At 42.6% G+C, this 21,362-nt stretch overlaps 1 protein-coding gene across 1 annotated transcript in view; it reads left to right on the top strand.

The window, feature by feature from the left end:
- The first annotated feature begins 922 nt into the window (after window positions 1-922).
- The window catches only part of PLCE1 (phospholipase C epsilon 1), a 350,498-nt gene continuing 330,058 nt past the window's right edge, over window positions 923-21,362 (top strand). Inside the window, exon 1 of the mRNA XM_032136433.1 lies at window positions 923-1,236. The gene's annotated coding sequence lies outside the window, so the exon portion shown is untranslated. The remainder of the gene's footprint in view (window positions 1,237-21,362) is intronic.

Below are 21,362 nucleotides of genomic sequence, written 5' to 3'. Positions count from 1 at the left end.
AAAGAGGAAGAATAATACAGCGGTGGTTTGAAGGATTGATTTGGTCCAAGGGAGAGGACAGTAGGAGGCGATATGGACCACAGGAATGGGTCCTGATCGGATGTAGGAGAAGAGGTCAGGCCTAGGGAAGGGTCTTCCATTAGAACAGGTAGAGGGAGGAGGCACAGGTTTAGGGGAAAGGGAGGAGGATGATGATTTGATTTTTTTCCAGGTCGTTGGCTCTCCTAAGACTCATAAAAGCGGCTCCAGCGGCTAAGGAGGCTCTGTGCAGAGCCTGTAGTTTCTAGCTGTGAAGATCTTCAGGTTTGCTTGAGCAATGAAAGAGTACTGGATTTGGAGTCTGCAGTCCTGGATGGCCACCATTACCAGCAAAAGGAGTATTTCCGGAGCCTGGCACAACGCTGGGCACATTGATGGGGCTCAATGAATATGTATTAAATGAACGAGTGACAGAACAGATTCGAGACTTGGTGCTGCCATCTACTGCAGAGACCTTGATCGTGTCCTTTATCTGCCGTGAACCTCAGTTTCCACATCTGTCAACCACGGGTGGTTCCCTGGGGTAGTGTGAGAGTAAATTCCCGCCGCCTGAAGTGTGCAGAGTTCTCGCCCTTCCCGGAGCCGGGCGCCCCAGGAGCGCTCTCTCTGGCTCCCGCCAGAAAGGATGGCTCCTAGGGGCCAGGGCCAGGGGTCTGGGAAGGGGTCGCGCCGCCAGCAGCCAGCTCCGGGGGAGGCGGCCGGGTCCTCGCTCCGCGCCCGCCTTCCCCGCGCGGCAGGAGCCGGGGGCGGGCCCGGCACAGGCCGCTCCCCCGCCCGGCCGCCCGCGGCGGCGCTAGCGGCCTCTCACCCAGGGCGGGCGAGTTCTGGGAAAGCCCAGCCCAGGGCGGGGGCCCCGCTGCCGCCCGCGCAGCCGCCGCCGGCCGGGCAGCGCGCACAGCTCGGCGGGCGCGGACTGCGGACGGCGCGGGTCCACAGGGTAACGCTGGGCAACGTGGGCAACGCGGCAGGCGGCAGGCTCGCGCGGCGGGAGGGGCAGCGGCGGCACGCCCGGGCTCTGCCTCCCGGGCTCTGCCTTTCGGGCACTTGCCTGGTTCCCGCGCGTTCCTGGGCATCGGCTCTGCAGCTGACACACAGTAGCGGGGACACCCGACGCCGCTAGCGACAGGCGCGCGGACGGCGGGTCCCAGAGGGACGCTGCGCTTGGGGACGCCGGTGAGACTCGCCAGGAGCCAACAGGTGAGGAAGCGACTCTGTAGCTCGGTTCCTGAGGACTGGAGAAGGGGAAAGATGGGCTGGTTCTCTCCCAAGGCAGTCGAGCCGCCGAAGGGAGCAGCCCGACTCCGCGTACCTGGCGGAAAAGTGTCCTCGCGCTCCCGGGGGACCCGAGGCGGGCGGTCCTCCAGGGCATGCAGGCCGCCCTCGCAGGGGCTAAAGGACACCCTGCCAGTGCCTTCACTCCAGACGCCTGCCTCAGGTCGCCCCTTCGTGTTGTGAGTACGGTGTGGAGGTGGCCAGTGCAAAGAAAAACATAAGCTCTTTTTGTGGCGGTACTTAGCAGCAGTATTTCAAGGAAAGTGCTCAAGAGATTGTTCCTGGAGAGATTTGTGTACATCAAGTCCTAGAAAATACAACGTTGGACCTGGTCCCGCTCTAACTGATAACTAGAATAGCTAGCTTTGCCTTCAAGTCCTTTAATGCTACAGTAATAAATACACTAGAGCAAGAAGTCTTCTGTTGTTGCGAATGTTAGGTGCACAGCGTAAATTTGTGGGAGCTTTCGCCCCTTGCTCTGTATTTAAGCCATGAGACACTTAGTTCAGCCGACTTAACCAATTATTCAGTGTAAGACTCATTTAGTGATTAATCAGTGTTATTTTAAATAGTGAGTTCCCTGAATACCTGTTAAGTAGGATTCACGTCTTCGAAAAGTTTTATTTGCACGAAGATCATAATTTCAGTTGCATTATGCAAAATTTGCCCGTAGGTCTTTTGGATCTCTGCAGGATTGGTGTCTTTTCATGTTTCTTATACCCCCCGTAGAGGTAGGGCAGGGCCACTGCCACAGAATGGGCACTACTGAGGCCAAGAATGCTTGACTCCACTAGGGAGAATTTTTGAGAGCCTGACTTGGGAGGTGGAAGCAGGTGACCCAATAGATGCTTGTACAGGTGCCCAGTTGTCATTGAGGAGAGAGGTGGACTATCTCTAGGTTATTGTATGCATCTATGTCTTCATGAATACTTTTCTGAAGAATGTCTGATGGTGTTGTCATCTAAACCATCTGATGGCACATCCACCACATCCCCACATCCACCACTCTAAAGTCTAACCATCCTTCAAACTGTGTTTTGCTGGTGGTGTGAGGCTTTTCCTGAAACAGCCAACCTCCCCCTGCTCTGATTTCTGCGGCATTTTTTCTCCAGGGCCCTTTCTGCTCTCTACCTTCTGGGGGTTATTTATGTAGATGTCTCATTTTCCCTACTGAAGGCATTTGTTGTGGCTTTCATGGCAAAATGCTTGCACCTAGAAGACTCCCTAGAGATAATTGTGGGCCAGTATTAAATCTTAAGACTTTGGTTTTACAACATAAACATCTACTTGGGAGAAGGAGATAATATAATTGAAAGGAGCTAGAGGAATGTATAATGTTTACCATTAACACTATCCTTTATTTACAGCCCCATGGGGGAAATTCCTTTTATACCCAGGAGCCATGTCTAATAATCACCTTTGGTTCATGCCTTGGGACCAGGTAAGAAGTGAGATTGAACTGGAGGGGACATTCTTCCAGTCCTCTTAGTAACATAAACTCCTGGGATGTGGTCCAAGTTTGACCTGTCATTAAAAATTCCATACTCCAGTGGGTTAGAAGCTAGATTCCAATGAAGGCGGTTGGTTTTCTTTTTTTCTATTTACAACCATTCTTAGTCACATTCTTCGCTGGGCTTTTGTTGTATACTTTAAAAAAACTGTTTGATGTGCAATTTGTTACCTGTAACTTTCTAAGTGAATAAAAGAAGATTGAAAAAATACTGTGCATGGTGGAAGAGTTTTCTAAAGTAGACAGCAGGGGATGTTTCCCATGCCTGGGCAAGAGGAGAGATTTGCACAGAGTGAGGCTTGCTGCACGTGTGTGTGTGTGTGTGTGTGTGCGCACGCGCATGTGTATTCCACACACCTGGCTGACAGGCGCCTATATAGGACAGTTGCTTTAGTCCTAACGCCTTCTCTCTCTGCCGGAACAACTTCTGCGGTGGAAGAACAATAAAACAGAGCTTCTGGGTTCAGAAGGAGAAGCAGAGGAAAAGCCAAAAACAGTAGAAGCAGCTAAGAGTGTGAATTTGTTTGCTGAAGTTGTTTTCCTCCCGACGTTCTGTTGAGATCTGTGGCATTGTGCAAGTAGGGGTTTGGTTGAGGGGAGGGAAGGCAGGTGATTAGGGAGTATGGTGCTTCTGGAGGAGGGCTGGAAGGTTCTGATAGGGTTTTAGGGAAGCATGTGATTTAGTTATATAAGGCCCAAAGAGGAGAGTTGGAGCTGGAGGAGTAGGGAATGGAGAAAGAGAGGAAGAAGATATCAAAGATGCATTTTGTTATAGGCCAACCATGTGGCCTACAAAGAAGGGCAGAACTCTCTCTAGTATCATGTGTTCCTCTCTGCTCCCTGGATGCAGAATGCAGGGCTTTTACCGAGGCTATAATTCATCTGTGTTATGGCTTAAATAGATTTTCATGGGCCAGATTGGCAACCAAGCCCTTGGAGGCTGCATTGTCCAACATGGTAGTCACTAGCCACATATGGCTATTTACATTTGAATTGAAATTAGTTAAGTGAAATTAACCAGCCATATTTCAAGTGCTTGATAGCTACATGCAGCTAGTGGCTACTGTATTGGACAGTGCAGATATAGAACATTTTCATCATCTCAGAAAATCCTTCCCTAGAGGATTGTTTCAAAGGGGTAATACCTATTAATCTCCAAAGTGTACTGGTTTCCAAATGAAATTTAGTCATAACTTTAAAGTTTCCAATTTTACATGAAAATAATAGAAGTTGTTGTTGGTAACACTATGGTGCTTACTACATGCCGGGCACCACTCCAAGCACTTTTATCAATTAACACATTTAATTTTTATATATTACACAGTCAATGTGAGAGATCTTATCCTTTAGCTGTATTTCCAAAATCAAAAAAGCTCTGAAAACTGTGATTTTCATAAATTTGGCTACAAAACTTGGTCTGAACTGACGTGAGGTTATGACAGTCTTTATTTTTCTCACTTGGTGAGAACTACACATACATTTTTACTTCAGAAACTATGGGCATGTTTTATTTGCTGCAGATACCATTGAAGGTGTTATGTAATATATGGCATATGCATTTTTACCATTACAAAATCCATAAACTTTCTGAATCACAGTTGGCTGGCTGCTCAGAATTTGGATTAGGGAGTGTGGACTTCCATGATTATGCCCATTTTGAAGATGGGAAAACTGAAGCAACAAAAGGTCAAGTGATTTGCGTAAAGTCACAGCAAGGAAGTGCCAGTGTCAGGAGCCAGTCAAAGTGGACTGTCTCCAGAGTCTGTTCTCTTGACCACTGTGCTATCCTACATTAACCTCTGGGCTCATGACCCGAAACAAATAACCGTCCTTTTTTTTTTTTTTTTTTTTTTTTTGGCTAGGTGAAACCTAATAGCTTTAACTCAGCTCATTAGAAAGTTTCCAATAGTGATGTGGCTAAATTGTTTAGCAGTTGAGGTTTTGAAATGCTGTGGATAGTTCAACCACCGTAATAGACGTGCTTAGCAATTGTTTAGCTTGCCCCTTTCCACCCTGTGTCAGCCACACTTGTTTTTGAGCATTCATTGTGTAAGAACTGGTAGGAAAAGAGGTGGGTGCTGGTGAAACCATTGGGCTCATGTTGAAATCTTTGGCATGTGGGGGCTTACATATTCATAACTGTTGTGGGGTGGAGGGTGGCTGGTTGTTTGGTCCTAGTACAGATCAACTGTTACAAGCGGGGGCCATTTGGTGGACTACCAGGATTGTAAGCCTTCCTGGCGTGTTTTTGGAGGGTCTGCATCAATCTGACTCAGTCGGAATTCTTTCTAGGGAAACTTAATTCTTCTTTTCTTGTGGGAGTTCGACTGGAACTGCAAGACTGGTCTGGGGGCAAGAATGGGCATTTCATTTCTCCTCCTCAAGTAGTGGCAAGCCTCAGTGATCTCTTCTTAGATTTTTGGTCCATACCTGCCTTTGAAGAAATTATTGAGTAACCCCAGTGTTTCTCCTTTGAGTAGGAGGAGATGTTCTGGACATTTGATCTTTTGTATGTAGTTTAGCATGGCCTCTGCAGGACCCCCTGTCTCTTTGCAGCCAGGGAGCATGTATACCTCTTGTGGCACAGTCTCTGAGGCCCCTAATGATCTTTCCCCACCCGACTCCCCGAATCCAGTTATCATGACTTAAGGTATAGAGCCTGGACACTCTATTCATCAAATACAAGATTCTCTAGAATCAAATTTCCCTGGGGTTTACATAGTACAACCTTGGATGAGCAACTGACCTTTGCATAAAATAGCAATAGTAATTGTACAGGGTTGCTTTGAGGCCAAAGTGAGATAGTTTACCTAAAGCACTTTGCACAGAGACAGACACATCCTGAGTGCTCAAAGTTAGCCACTAATATTACTGTTTCTTCCCCCAGGGCTCCTCAAGTCTTTCCAGTCTGCAGTGTTAGGCTTTGGGGAGGTGTAGATGGTAGGCTAGATCATGAGCTCCCAAAGATGTCCAAGTCTGAATGCCTGGAACCTGTGAATATGTTACTTTACGTGACAAAAGGGACTTTTACAGATGTGATTAAATTAAAGCTCTTGAGATGATCCTGGATGATCTGGGTAGGCCCAGTCTAATCTTGAGTGTTCTTAGAACAAGGAGACAGGAGTGATGGGTCGTGAGCCAAGCCTCTAGAAGCTTGAAAAGGAGAGAAAATGAGTTCTTTCCTAGAGCCTCCAGAAGGAATGTAGCCCTACTAACCCATTTTAGACTTCTGACCTCCAGAACTGTAGGGTAGCACATTGGTATTATTTAAACTACTACGTTTGTGGTCATTTGTCACAGCAGCTGTAGGAAACTAATACAGCATGGAAGAATAAAGAGAAAGCTGTCAGGAGTGAGAAGAAAGCTATCAAAATAAGAATGATAACATAGCTAGCATTTAGTAAGAGCTTCGTACTAGGCATTGTTCTAAGCAATTTATGGGTACTAACTTGTTTAATCCCCACAACCCACTTTCTGAGGTAGGTACTTTTATTATCTGCGTATCACAGATGAGGAAACTGAGGCACTGAGAGGTTAAGTAACTTACCCAAGGTCACACAGCTAGTATGCAGGAGATCCGGGACGTGAGTCCAAGCATTCTGGCACTGTTAACTGTCACCCACACTACTCCCAAAGGCAGGCATTTCTGGCTGTTGAGTCTGACACTATCAGCCACTGAATGGTACGTGACTGTACGTGGGGAAAATGCGATGTTGGAATTGGTGAGAAAGAGGGCAGTGTAGCTGGTTTTCTCCTTCCCCAGAATACTGGTTATTGAAATACTCGTAAGTTTTCACTGTTGCCATCTCCTAGACTGCATCTGGACAGCCTGAAGCCGTGGGAGCAGTTCCTGGGCTGGCCTCCCTCTTGCTCCCACCTCTGTTCCTGCAGCCGCCTCGCTCACCACAGACCGCTGGCCCCGGCGCCCTGTTGGCTCTGCTTCCCGCCTCTGCCTGTTTATTGGATTTGCCTCATTCCTGACTCTCTGCTCCAGCCCGGAATTCCACCACCTCTGGGCCCTCCAGTGCTCAAACTTGAGCTGGTTAGTGTCAGGGCCCAGACTGGAATGGCCCTCTGTAACTGTCAGTGGGGGATTATTTTTGCCTTTTTCCTTTGATTATGCTGGCTGTTGTTGGTGTTCTAGCTGGGCTGCTTTTGTCTCTCAAGCACATAATTCAGAGTGATATTGGTTGGGAACAGGGTTTTTCAAACTGTGTTCCAGGAGTGTTTGGGGCCTCTGCAGGATGAGGGAGATGCTGAGGAATGAAGATCTCAGTCATTTACTTCGGCTTTTACCAAGCAGTCCTGCTCTTATTTGTCTTATATACTGGGGCTCTGTTTTAGATTTTGCGTGAAAGAGGGGCTCTATTGTTAGACAAAGAGACAAGTTTGAGAAGAACTAAATAGACTTGCCATAGACTTGGATGTACAAGAAATATACCTCTGTATTTTCCCTCATTTCATTTTATAAGTTTGGGATCTGGAGTCAGGTTGCTTAGGTTCATTTATATCCTGCCTCTGCTACTTATAATCTGCATGACCTTGTGCAAGATACTTGGCCTGTTTGGGCCTAAGCATCCTCATCTACATTATAGAGGCGTAACAGTAGTACCTACCAAATAGGTTTTGTAAGAATTAAATGAAATAACTCATGTCGGAGGCTTAGAACTGGTCTAGAATAAGAATTCTAACAAATATTAGCTTCTTTGATAATTTTTATTGTTGTTAGAACTGTACATGGTCCAGAATAAGAATTCTAACAAATATTAGCTTCTTTGATAATTTTTATCGTTGTTACTGAGTCTCCCAGTTGAATGGCAGGAAAAGAATTTAGCCTCATATCTTCATGGGGTTCCCTTCTACTGCTCTCTGAGTGGTGCTGCAGCTGCAGGTCTTACTTCCTCTCTCCCCGGCTGCCACTGAAATAGCCACTGTCCTTGTCCATGGGTGACTTCATATACAGTGCCGCGGAGCTGCCTCTCATGGGTGCAGCAGCCGCAGCTCCCTGAAGTCTCTGAGGTCTCATTGCCTTCTGCCAGGAAGCGAGGTTCCTTCTGCTTTCAGGACCTATGAGACATTTTGTCTTTTCTCCCCTGACTACCAGCCAGTAGGAGATGGAATGGGGGCAAGGGTCAGAGTAAAGCTCCAGTCTTCTCCCTGCTTCTGCTCAATATTGGGTCTATGATACAGACTTAATGCCCTTTAACCTTTTCCTCTGTGCTCTTAGGGTTTAAGTTTTTAAAACAAAAGCCAAAAAGGCTCACAGGTCTGCCCTCAGCCCCCCATATCCCTCCTCTGAAGCGTGAGTACAGGGCTACTTGCTTGAATGGGGGAGGAGGAAGATATCTGGGGAAAATAAAACAAAACATAGATAGGGTGCCTAATCTTGACAGGGCTGTTAGTCAAACAGTACTGGCCAGTGTCATCAATGATGTTTGCCCAAAACCTCTTATCTCTCTCTTCTTAGTAGTGGCATCACTGCTGGCTATGTGGTTGTATGGTAACCTCAAGGAAATGTGCTCCATTTGTAAAAATAATGACAGGTCTCCTTTAGAGGGGCTGATGATGGGTGCACACAAGTTAAGAGCTATAACAAAACTCAGCTAGCATTTGTATATTTTCATTGCTTTATAGGAATAGCCACATAACAATAATAAAACAGTAAGGCTGCTATATTCAGAATTAAGGAAGAGGCAGACATAAAGAGAGACTCTGTTTTGATGACTTCACTTTAGGTTTAAACTATATAATATTACTGACTATGGAAAATCTAGAGAATGGAAAAAAATCATTTGGGAAAAAAGCATGTGACCAAGTACATGCTATACAAATCTGGGATTAAAATATCACATAACATGGCTTAATTTGGATATCACAGGAGTTGTTTCAAGTTACTGTCATTTCTAAAGAAAGTTTCAATTCATTTGTTGTTATTAATAACACGAACTCAGATTTCATTGATTGAGCGTGTTTTTCATATATGAAATGTTTGCCTGGAAGAATTGAAGCCCTCTCTAGTAGCCTGTTTTGCCAATCTCAGAAAGGTGGATAAAATTCACAAAAGCTAAATACTCTGGGCATGAAATTGTATTCCTTTTCCCTCCACAAAGGCAGAATGAATTTGGATGGCAGAGCAGAGCTTGAGCAGTTTGGTTAACTGCCGGGGTCTGAGTAGATTCACTCAGACCTAATTTGCTTCTAACTCGGTCTGGCTTACTGTGCTTGAGGTTTTTCTTTCATCATGGCTTGGGTACAGTTTTAAAATTTACAGTGGTAGGGATTGGTAAATCTAGTGGTAGTTGTGAAAAAAAATGCTCAATTATTATTTGAATCTAAGAGAAGGCAGGAACTTTTGAGCTATGCATAGAAGCTATATAAGTTTGCACAAAGAACTCCAAAAATCAATTTCCTGCACCATCAGTGCAACACAGACATCAGACAACCTTGCACGCTCTCCCATGACACTCTTGGATCTAGGCTTTTGATTGCCTTTTGCTGGCTGAGAATGGTCCGGGCGTCTCTAATGCCAAGTCATGGGATGGCTAACAACAGGTGGAGGCTGTTCCTGTTGCAGGCATGCAAGCCCAGATCAAATTAGTCATAGAAGTTAAGAGAGTGTGCTCATTTCTCACCATGCTGTGTATTTCTAATGAACTGTCACTATCTAAGGAGTCAGATATAAAATATATCACCCATTTAGGGGATACTCATTTTTAAAAAAATCTTTAATCCAAAAATAATTTTGCTTTAAAACTAAAATTCTGTATTTTGTCTTAAATTGTTAAGAGATACTTCTGTTTATATTTGTTTATTAATTTTCGATTATATGCTGTTATCCAATACTTAGAATTGAGGGGAAGAAAGGAGAAGGGTCCAAGCTTGGCCTTCTTGGTTTTGGAGGAGTTGAAGGAACTGGTCTCCTAAGAGACTCATGGATTTGTCCTAAGCTACCTAGCTGGGGAGCAGTAGAATGGGACTTTTGTTTTTTCATATAAAATTGGGATCACATGATAAATACACCATATCCAATTTTGGATCCTAGATTCCTTGCTTAACATTCTATCATGAAGATTGTCAACTTTAATAAATGAGATTCAGAAAAGATGATTAAGTATAGAGTTTATTTGAGCACAAAGCTTGCAGATGACCACTCGAGGAATACCAGTTCTGAAATGAATGGGGTCAGTAGTCCATAGTGGAGAAGTTCTGTGTCTTACTCATTATTTTCTAAAGGTTTTATATTTTTTACTTAATCAACTTAACTTTTTAGTGGATTCTCCTGCACTCTCTAGGTAGAGAATCATATTACCCACAAATAATGATTACTTCTCTTTTAAATCAGAAATTCTAGATCATTAATAACTGAGTGAGGATAATAGACTGTTTTATTTTATTCCTGATTTTAATGGAAATGCTTTTCATACTTTCTAGAAGGCATAATGTTGGCTTTTTGTTTAAAATAGTTTAAATTACTTTGAAGAAGTAGCTTTGTATTCCTGGATTTAAGCAAAAGATAAAAGGGATTTGAATTTTATCAAATGCCAGAAAGGTAATCTTGGAGATGATTTTATGCTTTTTCACATTTGACCTGCCAATGTGTTCTATCAGGTTCACAAACTTCCCATCATTAAACCACATTTTCAATCCTGCTGTGGCAGTTCATCATCTGTTTATCAGTTGTATCTCTCAAATAGAGATATTAATCTAGAAGCCACTTAGATTTTACTTTGAACTTAAAAAATTAGCTCTACTTTAGCCATGGTCATCAAATACGAGAATTAAAATTAGCTTGCTGCTCCTGAGTGTGCATAGATTGAATTCCTGGAGACCCCGTGTGCTTTCCTAAGAGTGACAGGTGCAGCTTCAGATGTGGTAAGGAGCTAGGGACACTGTTTATGTGGGCGAGTATAAGGAGAATGAAGTGCACACCATGGATTGGGTCATTGGGGCTTGTGCTCTTGTAAGAAGTTTTGGTGTTAAATCAAGGGTAGCCTCTAAAATGGCCTTCCTGTGAGATGAAAATGAAATGCCTTTTAAAAAAAGTTGTAGGCTGGGTGCAATGGCTCATGCCTATAATCCCAGCACTTTGGGAGGCCGAGGCGGGTGGATCATGAGGTCAGGAGTTCAAGACCAGCCTGGCCAAGATGGTGAAACCCTGTCTCTACTAAAAATACAAAAATTAGCAGGGCATGGTGGTGGGTGCCTATAATCCCAGCTACTTGGGAGGCTGAGGCAGAGAATTGCTTGAAGTCAGGAGGCGGAGGTTGCAGTGAGCTGAGATCATGCCACTGCACTTCAGCCTGGGTGACAGAGCGAGACTCCATCTCAAAAAAAAAAATTGTAAGCAAGGATACTCTCATTTCTTTGTGTTCCTTCCAAGATAGGCAGAATTGGAACTCTATTATCAGATGGATAGACACTATCCTTGAGGATTCTGGACACACAGTGTAGACTTCCTTTTCTGGAGTAAAACATTAAATAGCAGAGCAGCAAACCTGCAAGATGAAGCTTGGTCCAAATCATGACCTTAGAATCTAGTAACAGTCTAATCCAATGTTAAATTTTTAGTTTAGGTGAAAGCTTGGTGGGGAAAGTGTTCCTAAGGCATATAGAAATGAAAAGAGAAAGCAGGTATAAAACTTAAAAATTAAATGTCAAATACTTTAACTTTGCATTTGACAGCACCTATGGGACTCAGAAACTGACCCAAAGATTTAGCTACTGTGTGGGTGACTTTGTGGAGAAGCTGAGGAGAATCTGAGCCCAAGATGTAAGAAGATGGTTGGTTGCCTTCTTCACATTCTTGTTGCTTATGTGTTACCCCTCATCCTTGTCTCCTTTTTGCCCACAATTTTGGACTTTTTTTCAGCCATCTTTTCTCATCCATTCATCACTGATCCATTCAGCAGTTATTTTGAGTCACTCCCCTGTGTCAGGCACTATGCTGGCTGGTGGGGACAATGGTGAGCAAGGTCCCCACAGCAACTGCCCACCTGAGTTTACCTGAGCCAGATGATCATGCAGGTGAGGACCTGACACTTTCTGTCATTTGTGAAACAAGATGTTGCTCACTCTCTCCGTTTCTCAGTGTTTCCAACAGTTATTTATTTATGGAAGGATAGAACAAAGCATTATAAGTGAGGAATCATTTGTAAGTTGTAAATTTTGATAATGTTTTGTTAAAGGAGCTTAGTTAAAACTCTAACTTCACTCGTGGGAAAGAGGCTTCTGTTGCTGTTACCTGGTGTTTTCTTTTGCTAAACATTTCCATCCTCATTCCTTCCTTTTTGGAGAAATTTATTTTTAATTTGAAGAATTCTGGAAGCAAGGGCTGCTGGGACTGAGGTAGCACATACCAAGGAATCAGACTAGAATGTACAAGGAGAGGCAGCAAATGCTCACCTTGTGACCAGTTCTATTCAGTGGGAAGACTCAGCAAAAACTTGGGAGGATGCCCAGGACATTGGTTGCTCTTGTATTGAGGAAGCAATTCAGGTTAATCTAGAGTAACTAGTTCACATAAATGCTCTACTATTGATTTATGGCTTTGTTACTCGTTTTGAAATTAAGGACTTTGGTTCATTCTGTAACTAGAATGTTTACTGCATTCCTCGTTCTATATCCAGGATTTGCCATCAAAGATGTTTCAGTCAGTTAGAGAGACATGGCACAAATACCTGAACTTCTCAGCATCTTTACCAAGAAATGTCTGGTAAGGACATCCACCTCTGTGAGTGCAGTTGTGCCTTTACACCAATGATTCTAAGCCTCTCCACGGCCTAATTCTCACTTCTGAGCTCCAAAGCTGCATATTGGGTTGGCTGGGTTACATCTCCCCAAAACTCATGTCCCAAACTGAATGCATCTTTTCCTAAACCCATTTCTTCTGAGTTCTCCACCGTAGTGAGTAGAACCTTAATCAAACCACTTGCTGAGACCAAAACCCTCACCTGATTGAGTCTGCGGTTTCTTAGCACTGAAGGCCTCACCTTCCCAGTCGTGACACGCTGCTGCCTTCCATTCTAATGCTTGTCTTTCCCAATAGAGTGTGTGCCCTATGAAGCCAAGGCCAGGGACTTTTGTTGGTTGTTCATTTCTGTTATTTCCAGCCCTCACACAATATTGAACATGTGACAAAAGTCTCAAGAAATACATGTTGATAGGTTGTACAAATGAGAATTCTTGTCCATTCTGTCTCCTAAATAGCTCTCTAATCAGGCATACCCGGATTTGACCCAGCTTTGCTGTTTTCTAACTGGGTGGGCCTTGATGAAGCTATTCTTAAGAAATTATTTTTAGATAATCTCTGATTTACAGATTAAGCTATTTTTAATCTCTCTATGCCTCAGCTTCTGAATCTGTAAAATGGACATAATCATAGCACTTACTTTATGGGGTTGTGATGAGGATTAAATGAAATAGAGCATGTAAAACTTATTACTGTTTTTGACATGTAGTATCATCTATTATTACGAAGATAAGTTTGGAGCTAGAATGTGAAAGGCGTTCAGTGCGGATTAAGAGACATGTGCTTTACCTTTTAGAAGGTAAGGATCCATGAAAGGTTTCTACTGTGTGGTGGAAAAACCGTGAGCTATGGAATCAACAGACAAGTTCAAATGACAAGTCTACCATTTAATAACTGTGAGACTGTTTCACAAGTTTACCTAGCCATTCTCAGCCTCAGTTTCAAAGTCTCTAAAATTTGGGGTAACAATATCTCCTACAAGGGATTGTTGTAAGGTATAAATGAGATGGTGTCAAAAACATCCAACACTACTTTTTTTTTTTAATTTACTTTCTTTACTTTAGTACTAAGCTCTAGGTTTCCTTGGAAACAGATCTGCAGTCAGAACCTTGTTCTTGGCTCAGCTCACTTTAACATTTTTATCAGATACTTGGAGAAGGCATAAAGCCATATTTCCCAAATTGGCAAATGACTCAAAGCTGGGAAAATAGCTAATACAATAGGTGATGGAATGAAGGCTCAAAATGACCGTGGCAGGCTGGAATGTTGGTCCTTTACCAAATGGGACATCTAGTTAGTGGGTCAAAGCAGTTAAGAGCAGGGAGACCACTGAGGGTGATTCTGCTAGTCCTGATGATATATGCAAAGGATCTGAATTGAGGTGGTGTCAGTGGCAACACAGGGAGTTATTAGTTGGGAAGAACCTTTTAGAAAACTCATTAGAATGTGACAGCTGATTGGATATTTGGGGCTGGGTGTGTTGATAAAGAGGACTATGGATGATTAGGAAGTTTCCTTTCTGGGTTTCCAGGAGAAAAAAGAGGTGCCGGTTCATAGGAAGGAGGAAGTTAGGCAGAAGAGCTGGATTAGGGATAGGGAGAGGACAGGAGTCTGGTTTTCTACATTGTGTGTTGGCTGTACTGAAGAGGAAGTTGGAAAGTCAGGACTGTAGCTCCAAGGAAAGGCTGTTTCTGGAAAGAGGCATTTGGAAGTCATCCACATAGAGGTGATAGTTGAATCTGTGGGTGGGAAGGGAGGGGATGGCCGAGGAGTGGCTGGTGCTATTCAGAATCATTAGCATTGTTGGCTCTAACTTTAGATAAGCAGTGTAAACAAACCCTTGCCCAAGTGGGGACTAGTTCCACTGCCTTCCTGGTGCTAGTATGTAACTTGTTAAAGCAAAGTTCTGCAGGATAAAAAGAATCTCCTAACAATTTCAGGTTTAAAAAATTATATTTTTAATTACAGAAGTGATATGCAAATACATTCTCTTTTTTTTTTTTTTTTTTCTGCTGTTTTCGGGTTTTTAAAAGAGTGAATATTTTTTTTTTTTTATAATGTGTAAACTACATATAGATTAAAAGCCTCCTGTTAGTCCCCATCAAAGCCTACTTTCTGGTTTTTTTTTTTTTTTTGGAGTTATTTGGTCTGGTGGGTATTCTTACAGACTTTTTCTATGTATTTACATAGTTACACACATGCGTGTGCACATAAAGATATACTTTTATTTTCGTGTATGGTTTTCCTTTGTTTTCTATAAATGAGTTCATGCTATGATTTGTTCGGTTTATTTTTATTTTTAAGAATATGGCCAGGCATGGTGGCTTATGCTTGTAATCCCAGCACTTTGGTAGGCCAAAGTGGGAGGATTGCTTGAGGCCAGGAGTTCAAGGCCAGCCTGGGCAACATAGTGAAACCCCCATCTCTACAAAAAAAAAAAAGAAAAGAAAAAAGAAAAATTATCTGGACATGGTGGCACACACCCATAGTCCTACCTACATGAGAGGCTGAGGTAGGAGGATTGCTTGACCCTGGGAGTTTGAGGCTGCAGTGAGTGGTGATCATGCCACTGCACTCCAGCCTGGACAACAGAGTGAGACCCTGTCTCAAAAAAGAAAAAAAAAAGTAACAATATGCTCTGAAAATCTTTCCAGGTAAATTTATCTAGATCTAAGTCACAAAAACAATAAAACCTCTTTTCTGGGTACAAATGTACCATATTTTGTTTTGTTTGTTTTTGAGATGGAGTTTTGCTCCTTTGCCCAGGCTGGAGTACAGTGGCATGATCTCAGCTCACTGCAACCTCCACCTCCCTGGTTCAAGCTGTTCTTCTGCCTTAGCCTCCTGAGTAACTGGGATTACAGGTGCATGATACCACACCCGGCTAATTTTTGCATTTTTAATAAAGACAGGGTTTCACTACATTAGCCAGGCTTGTCTCGAACTCCTGACCTCAAGTGATCTGTCTGCCTTGGCCTCCTAAAGTGCTGGGATTACAGGCTTAAGCCATCACGCCTGGTGAATGTATGATGTTTTATTTAATCATTCCACTACTGATAGAATATACCTTGTTTCCAACTTTTACATCTGTCCATCCTACAGGAATTTACTTCTAGGAGACTGCTGAAGTACTCCAGAGGCTGGAATACTTTGGTAAATAGTAAGCCAGGAGGTAACAAGCCATCTGGGGCAACAAGAGGCACATAAGGAGAAAGGAGGTAGAAAATGCTCCTTCTTAGTGTCGCTGCCATGGCTTAGAGGAAGGAGATCTATTCACTTTGGGGACTCAGAAGTAGATGAGAGGCTGAGCCATGTGCATTGGTTTTGCAGAGTGGAACTATGGATGGATGCTAGAGGTAAACTCTAAATACTGCTCCTTACTGCCCTGGTCCCATCACCTCCCAGGGGTCAACTAGTAACACACCTTTGACCTCTTGTGTTAGTCTACTCATGAGTTGCTATAAAGAAATAACTGAGGCTGGGTAATTTATTAAAAATTTAAAAAGAGATTTTAATTGGCTCACCATTCTGCAGACTGCACAGGAAGCATGGTACTGGCATGTGCTTCTGGTGAGGGCCTCAGGAAGCTTACAATCATGGTGGAAGGCAAGAGGAGCCAGCATGTCACATGGCAAGAGCAGGGGCAAGAGACAGAGAAGGGGGAGGTCTCAGACTCTTTTTCTTTTTTTTTTTTTTTATTATACTTTAGGTTTTTAGGGTACATGTGCACAATGTACAGGTTTGTTACATATGTATCCATGTGCCATGTTGATTTCCTGCACCCATTAACTCGTCATTTAGCATTAGGTGTATCTCCTAATGCTGTCCCTCCCCCCTCCCCCCACCCCACAACAGTCCCCGGAGTGTGATGTTCCCCTTCCTGTGTCCATGAGTTCTCATTGTTCAATTCCCACCTATGAGTGAGAACATGCGGTGTTTGGTTTTTTGTCCTTGCGATAGTTTACTGAGAATGATGTTTTCCAGTTTCATCCATGTCCCTACAAAGGACACGAACTCATCATTTTTTATGGCTGCATAGTATTCCATGGTGTATATGTGCCACATTTTCTTAATCCAGTCTATCGTTGTTGGACATTTGGGTTGGTTCCAAGTCTTTGCTATTGTGAATAGTGCCGCAATAAACATACGTGTGCATGTGTCTTTATAGCAGCATGATTTATAGTCCTTTGGGTATATACCCAGTAATGGGATGGCTGGGTCAAATGGTATTTCTAGTTCGAGATCCCTGAGGAATCGCCACACTGACTTCCACAATGGTTGAACTAGTTTACAGTCCCACCAACAGTGTAAAAGTGTTCCTATTTCTCCACATCCTCTCCAGCACCTATTGTTTCCTGATTTTTTAATGATGGCCATTCTAACTGGTGTGAGATGGTATCTCACTGTGGTTTTGATTTGCATTTCTCTGATGGCCAGTGATGATGAGCATTTCTTCATGTGTTTTTTGGCTGCATAAATGTCTTCTTTTGAGAAGTGTCTGTTCCTGTCCTCTGCCCACTTTTTGATGGGGTTGTTTGTTTTTTTCTTGTAAATTTGTTTGAGTTCATTGTAGATTCTGGATATTAGCCCTCTGTCAGATGAGTAGGTTGCAAAAATTTTCTCCCATTGGCTTTCGTTGCCATTGCTTTTGGTGTTTTAGACATGAAGTCCTTGCCCACGCCTATGTCCTGAATGGGATTGCCTAGGTTTTCTTGTAGGATTTTAATAGTCTTTAATCCATCTTGAATTAATTTTTGTATAAGGTGTAAGGAAGGGATCCAGTTGCAGCTTTCTACATATGGCTAGCCAGTTTTCCCAGCACCATTTATTAAATAGGGAATCCTTTCCCCATTGCTTGTTTTTGTCAGGTTTGTCAAAGACCAGATAGTTGTAGCTATGCGGCATCATTTCTGAGGGCTCTGTTCTGTTCCATTGATCTATGTCTCTGTTGTGGTACCAGTACCATGCTGTTTTGGTTACTGTAGCCTTGTAGTATAGTTTAAAGTCAGGTAGCGTGATGCCTCCAGCTTTGTTCTTTTGGCTTAGGATTGACTTGGCGATGCGGGCTCTTTTTTGGTTCCATATGAACTTTAAAGTAGTTTTTTCCAATTCTGTGAAGAAAGTCGTTGGTAGCTTGATGGGGATGGCATTGAATCTATAAATTACCTTGGGCAGTATGGCCATTTTCACGATATTGATTCTTCCAACCCATGAGCATGGAATGTTCTTCCATTTGTTTGTATCCTCTTTTATTTCACTGAGCAGTGGTTTGTAGTTCTCCTTGAAGAGGTCCTTCACATCCCTTGTAAGTTGGATTCCTAGGTATTTTATTCTCTTTGAAGCAATTGTGAATGGGAGTTCACTCATGATTTGGCTCTCTGTTTGTCTGTTATTGGTGTACAAGAATGCTTGTGATTTTTGTACATTAATTTTGTATCCTGAGACTTTGCTGAAGTTGCTAATCAGCTTAAGGAGATTTTGGGCTGAGACAATGGGGTTTTCTAGATATACAATCATGTCATCTGCAAACAGGGACAATTTGACTTCCTCTTATCCTAATTGAATACCCTTTATTTCCTTCTCCTGCCTGATTGCTCTGGCCAGAACTTCCAGCACTATGTTGAATAGGAGCAGTGAGAGAGGGCATCCCTGTCTTTTGCCAGTTTTCAGAGGGAATGCTTCCAGTTTTTGCCCATTCAGTATGATATTGGCTGTGGGTTTGTCATAGATAGCTCTTATTATTTTGAGATACGTCCCATCAATACCTAATTTATTGAGAGTTTTTAGCATGAAGGGTTGTTGAATTTTGTCAAAGGCCTTTTCTGCATCTATTGAGATAATCATGTGGTTTTTGTCTTTGGTTCTGTTTATATGCTGGATTACATTTATTGATTTGGGTATGTTGAACCAGCCTTGCATCCCAGGGATGAAGCCCACTTGATCATGGTGGATAAGCTTTTTGATGTGCTGCTGGATTCAGTTTGCCAGTATTTTATTGAGGATTTTTGCATCAATGTTCATCAAGGATATTGGTCTGAAATTCTCTTTTTTGGTTATGTCTCTGCCAGGTTTTGGTATCAGGATGATGCTGGCTTCATAAAATGTGTTAGGGAGGATTCCCTCTTTTTCTATCGATTGGAATAGTTTCAGAAGGAATGGTACCAGTTCCTCCTTGTACCTCTGGTAGAATTCAGCTGTGAATCCATCAGGTCCTGGACTCTTTTTGGTTGGTAAGCTATTGATTATTGCCACAATTTCAGAACCTGTTATTGGTCTATTCAGAGATTCAACTTCTTCCTGGTTTAGTCTTGGGAGGGTGTATTTGTTGAGGAATTTATCCATTTCTTCTAGATTTTCTAGTTTATTTGCATAGAGGTGTTTGTAGTATTCTCTGATGGTAGATTGTATTTCTGTGGGATCGGTGGTGATATCCCCTTTTTCGTTTTTTATTGCATCTATTTGATTCTTCTCTCTTTTCTTCTTTATTAGTCTTGCTAGCGGTCCATCAATTTTGTTGATCTTTTCAAAAAACCAGCTCCTGGATTCATTAATTTTTTGAAGGGTTTTTTGTGTCTCTATTTCCTTCAGTTCTGCTCTGATTTTAGTTATTTCTAGCCTTCTGCTAGCTTTTGAATGTGTTTGCTCTTGCTTTTCTAGTTCTTTTAATTGTGATGTTAGGGTGTCAATTTTGGATCTTTCCTGCTTTCTCTTGTGGGCATTTAGTGCTATAAATTTCCCTCTACACACTGCTTTGAATGTGTCCCAGAGATTCTGGTATGTTGTGTCTTTGTTCTCGTTGGTTTCAAAGAACATCTTTATTTCTGCCTTCATTTCATTATGTACCCAATAGTCATTCAGGAGCAGGTTGTTCAGTTTCCATGTAGTTGAGTGGTTCTGAGTGAGTTTCTTAATCCTGAGTTCTAGTTTCATTGCACTGTGGTCTGAGAGACAGTTTGTTATAATTTCTATTCTTTTACATTTGCTGAGGAGAGCTTTACTTCCAACTATGTGGTCAATTTTGGAATAGGTGTGGTGTGGTGCTGAAAAAAATGTATATTCTGTTGACTTGGGGTGGAGAGTTCTGTAGATGTCTATTAGGTCCACTTTATGTAGAGCTGAGTTCAATTCCTGGATATCCTTGTTAACTTTCTGTCTCGTTGATCTGTCTAATGCTGACAGTGGGGTGTTAAAATCTCCCATTATTATTGTGTGGGAGTTTAAGTCCCTTTGTAGGTCACTGAGGACTTGCTTTATGAATCTGGGTGCTCCTGTGTTGGGTGCATATATATTTAGGATAGTTAGCTCTTCTTGTTGGATTGATCCCTTTACCATTATGTAATGGCCTTCTTTGTCTCTTTTGATCTTTGTTGGTTTAAAGTCTATTTTATCAGAGACTAGGATTGCAACCCCTGCCTTTTTTTGTTTTCCAGTTGCTTGATAGATCTTCCTCCATCCCTTTATTTTGAGTCTATGTGTGTCTCTGCACGTGAGATGGGTTTCCTGAATACAGCACACTGATGGGTCCTGACTCCTTATCCAGTTTGCCAGTCTGTGTCTTTTGATTGGAGCATTTAGCCCATTTACATTTAACGTTAATATTGTTATGTGTGAATCTGATCCTGTCATTATGATGTTAGTTGGTTATTTTGCTCGTTAGTTGCTATAGTTTCTTCCTAGCCTCGATGGTCTTTACAATTTGGCATGTTTTTGCAGTGGCTGGTACCGGTTGTTCCTTTCCATGTTTAGTGCTTCCTTCAGGAGCTCTTTTAGGGCAGGCCTGGTGGTGACAAAATCACTCAGCGTTTGCTTGTCTGTAAAGTATTTTATTTCTCCTTCACTTATGAAGCTTAGTTTGGCGGGATAGGAAATTCTGGGTTGAAAATTCTTTTCTTTAAGAATGTTGAATATCGGCCCCCACTCTCTTCTGGCTTGTAGAGTTTCTGTTGAGAGATCCACTGTTAGTCTGATGGGCTTCCCTTTGTGGGTAACCCGACCTTTCTCTCTGGCTGCCCTTAACATTTTTTCCTTCATTTCAACTTTGGTGAATCTGACAATTATGTGTCTTGGAGTTGCCCTTCTCGAGGAGTATCTTTGTGGCGTTCTCTGTATTTCCTGAATCTGAATGCTGGCCTGCCTTGCTAGATTGGGGAAGTTCTCCTGGATAATATCTTGCAGAGTGTTTTCCAACTTGGTTCCATTCTCCCCATCATTTTCAGGTACACCAATCAGACGTAGGTTTGGTCTTTTCACATAGTCCCAAATTTCTTGGAGGCTTTTTTCATTTCTTTTTATTCTTTTTTCTCTAAACTTCCCTTCTCTCTTCATTTCATTCATTTCATCTTCCATCAGCGATACCCTTTCTTCCAGTTGATCGCATCTGCTACTGAGGCTTCTGCAATCTTCGCGTAGTTCTCGAAACTTGGCTTTCAGCTCCATCAGCTCCTTTAACCCCTTCTCTCCATTGGTTATTCTAGTTATCCATTCTTCTAATTTTTTTTCAAAGTTTTTAACTTCTTTGCTATTGTTTTGAATTTCCTCTCGTAGCTCAGAGTAGTTTGATCGTCTGAAGCCTTCTTCTCTCAACTCATCAAAGTCATCCTCCATCCAGCTTTCTTCCGTTGCTGGTGAGGAACTGCGTTCCTTTGGAGGAGGAGAGGTGCTCTGTTTTTTAGAGTTTCCAGTTTTTTTGCTCTGTTTTTTCCCCATCTTTGTGGTTTTATCTACTTTTTGTCTTTGATGATGGTGATGTACAGATGGGTTTTTGGTGTGGATGTCCTTTCTGTTTGTTAGTTT

The sequence above is a fragment of the Hylobates moloch genome, unplaced genomic scaffold (genome assembly GCF_009828535.3).
Source record: "Hylobates moloch isolate HMO894 unplaced genomic scaffold, HMol_V3 SCAFFOLD_3, whole genome shotgun sequence".
NCBI classification, from domain to species: domain Eukaryota; kingdom Metazoa; phylum Chordata; class Mammalia; order Primates; family Hylobatidae; genus Hylobates; species Hylobates moloch.
The sequence above is the reverse complement of the archived record's forward strand: the minus strand, read 5'-3'. Positions and strand labels throughout refer to the sequence as shown.